The 7571-nt window shown below is 48.0% G+C and overlaps 1 long non-coding RNA gene across 2 annotated transcripts; it reads left to right on the forward strand.

Annotated features, from left to right (window-relative positions):
• Positions 1-4271: 4271 nt before the first annotated feature.
• LOC132652234 (uncharacterized) lies at positions 4272-6667 on the forward strand. Of its 2 annotated transcripts, none has more exons than XR_009589715.1 (3): positions 4272-4356; positions 5546-5707; positions 6099-6667. It is a non-coding gene; the product is annotated as an uncharacterized LOC132652234 (long non-coding RNA). The 2 variants fall into 2 exon arrangements; XR_009589716.1 differs by lacking the exon at positions 4272-4356 and adding an exon at positions 4748-5049.
• The last annotated feature ends 904 nt before the right edge of the window (positions 6668-7571 follow it).

The following is a 7571-nucleotide window of genomic DNA, read 5'->3' on the forward strand; positions in this document are numbered from 1 at the left end:
ACTCAAGGTGACAGCTAATTCCGAAGCTCAGCATGAGTGACCGTGACCTAGGAAGACAATTTAGATTACTCCAAATTCACGTTCTATCGCGGTAACAGCGTAAGAAGGCCGTAAAGACAGCTTTAAAATACAGTGGCGGAAACATCAGGAGGGGGTTACGAGTCTGTGCCCTAGGAGCAAACCATGGCTCCCTGGCTCCAGGGCCTCATCACTACCTTCTGTTCTCTATTTCTGTGAGTTCAGTTGCTTTAGATGCTGCATGGCTGTGAGGCACGTAATGTCCGTGTCTTGGAGAGGAGATTGCTTTTACCAGTTAATATTATGTCCTGTGGGCCCATTCACGTTTTCAAGAATTCCAAGGACTTTATCCTTCATAGTTTTTAATCATAGTGCCCAGGTATTTGTGAGTGTGGGTGTGCACACATGCCACAGAGTGTGTCTCGAGGTCAGAGGACAGCCTTGGGGCTTGCTTTTGCCGACCTTGTCTGATGGGGTCTTTGATAGTTTGTGTTGGATAGGCCAGGCTAGCTGGCCTCAGAGCTCCTGCATCTCCACATTCCATCCTGCCAAAGCAGTGCTTAGATCACACTGGTGTGTGCCTCCTGTCCCAGGCTTTGAGGGAGTGACGGGGATTTGAACTCATGTCGTCACATTTATGCAGTAATTGCTCTACTCACTGAACCACCTCCAAGGCCCTTTCATTCCTCCTTTTTAAGGCTGAATAATGCTCTGAGTTCATTGGGGAGGGGAGGGGAGGAGGGGGAAGGCTGGAAGCCGACTTCCTCATATATTCCCTAACAGCAGTGAAAATGCTTTGTTCCCAACATAAAAACGCAGGCACAGGCCAAGGCAGCTCTGCCTCTCTCGCCCTTTGTGGACCACTTAAGACTATTCATTAATAAAAGCAATCTCCTCTCCAAGACACGGACATTACGTGCCTCACAGCCATGCAGCATCTAAAGCAACTGAACTCACAGAAATAGAGAACAAAAGGTAGTGATGAGGCCCTGGAGCCAGGGAGCCATGGTTTGCTCCTAGGGCACAGACTCGTAACCCCCTCCTGATGTTTCCGCCACTGTATTTTAAAGCTGTCTTTACGGCCTTCTTACGCTGTTACCGCGATAGAACGTGAATTTGGAGTAATCTAAATTGTCTTAAATTGTCTAAATTGTATGACTGAACAAACGGGCAGTGAACCTGGGAGGGAGGGGCTCCCCTTTTGGGTCACGCGATTCTCCTGCTTTTCAAGTTTTGAGGCTGGCTCTCTACAGTTTCCATAGCGGCTGCACCGACCAACCCCAACCGTGCCGGCCGGCCACCGCCTCCGGGTTGTCCAGTCTCTGCTTGATGGCATGGTTTCCACAGGAATCAGGCGATGACTCAGCGTGGCGCACCTTGGCCGTTTACACACCTGCGCTGAAAATGCCCACTCCAGCCGTGTTCATAGACCATCCGGGCGTTTCCCGATGAGCTCCTTCATAGCGTCCTAGCTTCCCTGAGGCTAGCAGGTGCCTGCTCCTGCTCCATGGGCTTCGTGTTCAGAGAGTCGATTCATCCTTCTGCACAGACAGATGATTTAGTCAACACAATCCTTCTTGTTTATTTTTGCCCGTGTTGGTCATACTATAAAAATCATCACATCATAAAAGAAATGCCAGTGACAGCTCTCCTGTGTTCTAGGTCTTAAAATTAAATAATTAAGACACTTTGAGTTCATCTGTATGTGTGAAGTAACATAAGGATCTAATTATCTTTGACAGAGTATTTGGTTTTCCAGACACCATTTAGTAGACTTTTCCCCTGTGTGATTTTTGGTACCTTTATTGAAAATGAGTCGACTGTAAACAATAGTTTCCTCCTGGTATTTCTAGTCCATTCTGTTGGTCTACTTTTCTATGATAGCATATCATTTTGATTACTATAGCTTTGTAATATATTTCAAAGCCAGGAAGTGTGATGCCTCCGGCTTTATTTCTGCATGGAATCACTTCTGACTCCCAGGGATCTTTTTGTTCCAGGTGAACTCTTTGGCCTTTTAGGATCACTTTTTTCTATGTCTTGCAAGAGCTCTTTGAGATTTGACCGGGTTTACACTGGATCTTTAGATTGAGCAAGACAGGCATTTTGGCAATATCAGTTTCCTCCAGTCTCAGCGTCTGCAATAGCTTCCTGTTTGTGTCTTCAGGCTCTCTCATCAGTGTTACAGCTCTCAGTTTCTAGATCTTTCATTTCCTTGGCTAAATTTATCCCTAGTACTTCATTCCTTTTAATGCTGTGGTTCATGTTTCTTTAGTATACTATTTTTTTCTTCTGAGACAATTCTCTTCCTTCCCTAAGCATATGCTTTGGCATTTTTTATTTTTGGGAAAGGGTCTATCTTAGTTGCTATTCTCTTGCTGTGAAGAGACACCATGACCAAAGCAACTTACAGAAGGAAGCATCTAACTGGAGGCTTGCTTAAACTTCCAGAGTTTAGCCCACAGCTATCACAGTGGGGGGCATGGCTGCCAAAGAACAGGCATCACACTGGAGCAGTGGCTGAGAGCTACATCCTGAAGAGCAGGCAGCGGCAGAGAGAAAGAGACAGACAACAGAGAGAGACACAGAGACACAGAGACAGAGACTGAGACAGATAGACACACAGAAAGACACAGAGACAGAGATTGAGCCTGGCATGGGCTTTTAAAACCTTAAAACCCACCCGCAATGGCGCACCTCCTCTAACAAGGCCACACTTCCTAATCCTTACTAAACAGTCTGCTAACTGGGAGTCAAACATTGAGCTCTGCTAACCCATGGCAGCTAGTCCCATTCAACGTGCCAAGACCTTAAACTTCTCATCCTTCGGCCTCTACCTCCCACAAGCTGGGACCGTAGGTGTGTACCACCTCCACACCTAGCTTATCTGGTGCTGGGATCAAACCCACGGTGTTGTGCACACGAGGCAAGCACTATGACAATCGAGCTACACCGCCAGTCTCCAAAGCCTGACTTCTGAAGTTCCTTTAGGACAGGTTGTTGACACAAACTCTCTCAGCTATTACGTATCTGCTGGAATTCGATGTGTCTTGGAAGGAAATAGATAGGATTTATTGGTGATTGGAACGCAGGGCTACAGGGACAGGGGCGGGGGTGGGGGTGGGCAAGGAGGGTACAGAAGTTTCAGGCAGCGTCACCCATGGTGGAGAGAAGGCCTGGATGGCAGAACAGGAAGCAACATGAGGTGAGGCTGCCGTATTGCTCACCTGGTGTGCATGCTCCCTGGAACACACCCAGGCCTGGGTCCAACGGCCTTCAGAAACAGATGACAGCTGTGTTCATTCATTCCCCAGTTCTCAGGTTTGTCAAAGGAACTTTCCACATCATCAGGTTTTTTGTTTGTTTGTTTTTGAGATAGAGCTTCTTCATGTAGCTCTGGCTGTCCTGGAACTCTCTCTGTAGACCAGGCTGGCCCTGAACTCACAGGGGCCTCTGCCTCCCCAGTGCTGGGATTAAAGGCAGCACCATCATCGCCCAGCTCCAAAGCTTCAGCTTATGTATTTATTCATTATCTAATTTAAGCACTTTTTTTCTTTTAAATCGTGAACAAAAATTCCTGGAAAGAACCACACTTTCCACTGAGTCTGCAAGGCTGATTGGCTGGTGAGATTTCAGTATTGTGGAGGGGGAGGGAGGTGTTGCAGATGCCGAGTTACCTGAGCTAACCCTTAGGCTCCCTAGTAGCCATGCACAGTCCTCTGAATGTGACCTCACATCTTGGCAACTAGTCATTGGGTAAATCTGTAGGATTTACTGTAGGAACAGAACCCTGGTTTCCACCAGCTAAAAGGCTGAAGATGCCAGAAGACACCATCCAAGGCTCACGGCTGAGATTTCCCCACTTTGTTGTGAGCGGCCTACCTTGTTTCTGCCATTGTAGTTAAAACTGTCTTTATGGCTTTCTTGTTCTATTGATGTGAAGCTTCATCAGATTGTTACAATGATAGAACACAGAATTTTGTGAAATTTAAATTGTCTTCCTAGATTTCTGAACTGTCATGGTCACTCATAATTTGGCTTCCGAAGAAACTCTCTTTGAATTGATAATTGTGTTTTTGAGTCAACAAAAGCATTTACTATACTCCAGAAGCGTGTTCAACCAGGAGACTGTGAAGGTGAGCCAGCCCTGGGTGGACACCAGCCATGAGCCTCTTACAGCCTTGTGTGTGTGTGTATGTGTGTGTGTGTGTGTGGACACATAGCACAAAGGCTTACGTAAGTGTGAGTCTTTGGTTTTGGTGACGGTGAGGAAACATCCGGGGCTCTGGGAACCTACAGCCAAGATATGGACTCTCAGAAGATGGAAGCTGAGAGATGGTGGGTGCAGAGATGGGGTGGGCAGAGGGACAGAGGGGGGAGAGAGAGTCTGGAAGGATAGAGTAGGACGGATGGGGGCTGGAATCCTCTTTGCAGGGAGGTGTTTTTGTCCTGGCAACAATGGTAGCTGCCTGCAGATTTTCGCTGGTGGACTGCCTACATGGGGTTTGTTTTGAAGAGAGACTACAAGCTTCTTAAGCATTCCTACTGCGGTGGCCTGGCTCAGGGGACTGCAGAGTGACTCTGGCTTTTTCCAAACAGCAGCTCTCTGCCTTGCGGGAGGGCAGTCTGATATGTCCACTCAGGGTGGGGGTGGCGCTGTTGGAGGCACAGATGACAGACAGGTGCTGGAGGATTTTCTAGGACAGGGCAGGCCTGTTGGTTCCTCTGCTCTGCTGCAAGCAGATCTTATGATGTGAGTGCTTTCAGGAGGCAATGGCATAATTAATTAAGAGCATCCTCCAAAGCCCTCAGAACCCTTGGATCTGAGGCTGCCAGGGGCCAGTCTTCACCTGCAGGAATGAAAATGCTCCAGCAGGAGCCAGGCAAGCAGGCTGTGCCCTGCTCTTGTTTATGTGACTGTCTGTCTGGGTAGGATTGCCCGTCCCTCAGTCCCCTCTACCGCTGAGCTCCTGGAGCTTTAATGAGGTGAATAAGGATGCCAGGATGGGACAATGACAGTGGAACCAGGGGGTAAGTAGGAAGGTAAGGCTCAGTAAGGAAGAAGGCATTTGCAGCATCAAACAGAGCCAGTAGGCCAAGGAGGGGCAGGGAGCTTGAATCTAGGCTGAGACCCTGGGTCCAGGGAGAACTATGGCCTCGGGTCTAGGCAGCACTGGCCCGAGGAAGAGCTGCAGCCCAGGTCTAGGCTTCTCTGCTCTACCCCAGCCAAGATCTGGGTAGATAACATCACCTCTCACTGGCCCCTGGGTCCTCAGCTGCTTGTGAGGGGCTCCCTGAAGTCCTGTCATGCCGTGGGGTGTGGCCTGAGTAAGGTGACAGGGAACAGAGATGGTGCAGCTTTCTCTGGAAGACCAACGTGACAGAAGCTTTTTGAAGAAAACCTGTGATTTCACATTAAAACAAATGCTGGCATTTTTGCTCAGAATGCAAATGCATGCTTTAAAAATAAAAGGCTATAAAGGGCAATGTCAAAAAAATTGTTCATGCTCTTTCTCCTCCTGTTCAGGATATTTGAGACGAGAGTCAAGAGGCAGATTGGACACACTCAAAGATGCCCTCCAGCTTTTCTTTGGCTTCACAAAGAAGATCAAGTAGAAGGAGGATCCTGCAATAAGGAGCAATAAAAGGATTTGGGCAGCCCTTTTAGGTTGCAGGAGAGAGTATTAAGGTGGGCGGTGGGAGCTCAGCTGTGCCCTTCTTCACACCCTAGCTTTGAACATCCTGTTCCTCCTCCAGGAACTCCTCATCCTTCCTGTCCCCCTGGCTCTCTTCTTGGGTCCCAAGGGATGCTGTGTCATTTTCTGATTCCTTCCTGGTCCCAGAAGCTAGCAGTGAGGGTGCTGCTCCCACTTGCAGACCCAATAGGACCCCACACACCTTACCACACCCTCCCCCACATCACTCGTGGGTCTGTGTGGCATTCTTTTCTTATCCTGTTTATCTACTTGATCCTTCATATTGTCTGGGGAAGATGAGCTTGAGTGCTAACATGGCAGGGAAGCCCACTGAGCCTCTCTTGCTGCTTTGTGTCCCAGAACTAACTCTGATTTTTGTTCTAGACTCTGGGTGTGTCACTGCCTGGTAGTTCTTCAGGAGTGGGCTGCTATCTTCTGTCTCCTCCAGTCCATTTCCTCACAGGCTGTTTTTCCCTCGCCACTTGAAGAATTTCTCTTTATCCTTCCAAGACTGATCTCATTCACAACCTCACAGAGAAACGCTTCTTGGTCTTCACGGCTTTCTGACCACTTTATGGTGCCGAGAAACCCTTCTGCCTGCCTCTTTCCCCGTGCTGGCTGGTTTTAGGTCAATTTGATACAAGCCAGAGTCATTGAGAAAATGCCTCCATAAGATAGGGTCTTATAGATAGGCCTGTAGAGCATTTTCTTAATTTGCGATTGATGTAGGCAGGCCCCGCCCACTGGAAGTGGGCCCACCCCTGGGTTGGTGGTCCTGGGTTCTGTAAGAAAAGAAGCTGAGCAGGTCATTAAGGAGCAAGTCAGTAAGCAGCACTCCTTCATGGCTTCTGCACCAGCTGCGACTTCCAGGTTCTGGCTGTATTTGAGTTCCTGTCCTGACTTCCTTCCGTGATGAACAGTGATATGGAGTATAAGCCAAATAAACATTTTCCACCCCGAGATGCTTCGGTCATGGTGTTTTATCACAATACTAACCCTAGCTAAGATAACCCCTATTCACCTCCAAAGTCATATATTTGCATGATTTCTGGATAGACTCTAGCCCAAGGGAGACTGAGTGTGTGCTCTGGGCTGAGCGTCAGTGGATGGGGGTGAATACAGGAATGCACAGGCAAGAGAAGGGAAGTTAACATTATTCTATTCTTTCATTAATGCCTCCTCTCCTTCACATTAGTGCAAGCAGAGGTTATGTTCCAGGCTCCCAAGGTGTAAGCAGAACTTCTTGCAGGCACATGCCATGTGTTAATTGATTTCTCCAAAAGCTTGTCCTTGGTCCTTGTCCTTTGACTCACATCATGAAACACCTGCTACTCATTATTTATTAGAATCATCTGCCCTGTTCTGACTGCTGAGAATTGACACTGAACCAAACAGTTTCTACCTTCAAGACCCTTATGTTCTAGATGAAAGAAATACAAGGTAAAGGAAATATTTGCCATGCCAAATCTGTTGTATACTTTGTAAAGAAAAAGCAAAACAAAACAGTAGGCTAGAGTTCCTCACAGGGCATTTAGGTCAAAGCCAGAGGTCATCGTGAGTGAGCAGAGGTGTGATTCATCATCTGTGTGCTATGACAGGCTTGCTCTGGCTATTGTATGGGGACAGGTGTGTGGAAGTGTGAGCGCATCCAAGAGTCTGTTTTGCACAACAATGGTGGCAGTGGAAGATGACAGTGGTTGAGACTCTTCCTCTGTAGGAGGGACAGCCAGCAGGTTCTGCCAGCTAGTGAGGTGGGGTCAAGAAGGAGGCACAGATGATATGAAGGAGTCTGTCCTGAACAACAGCAACAGTGCAGCCCTAAGGAACAGAGGAGGGGACATTTCTGGAGGGGCCAAT

This window comes from Meriones unguiculatus, chromosome 2 (genome assembly GCF_030254825.1).
Source record: "Meriones unguiculatus strain TT.TT164.6M chromosome 2, Bangor_MerUng_6.1, whole genome shotgun sequence".
Lineage (NCBI taxonomy): Eukaryota > Metazoa > Chordata > Mammalia > Rodentia > Muridae > Meriones > Meriones unguiculatus.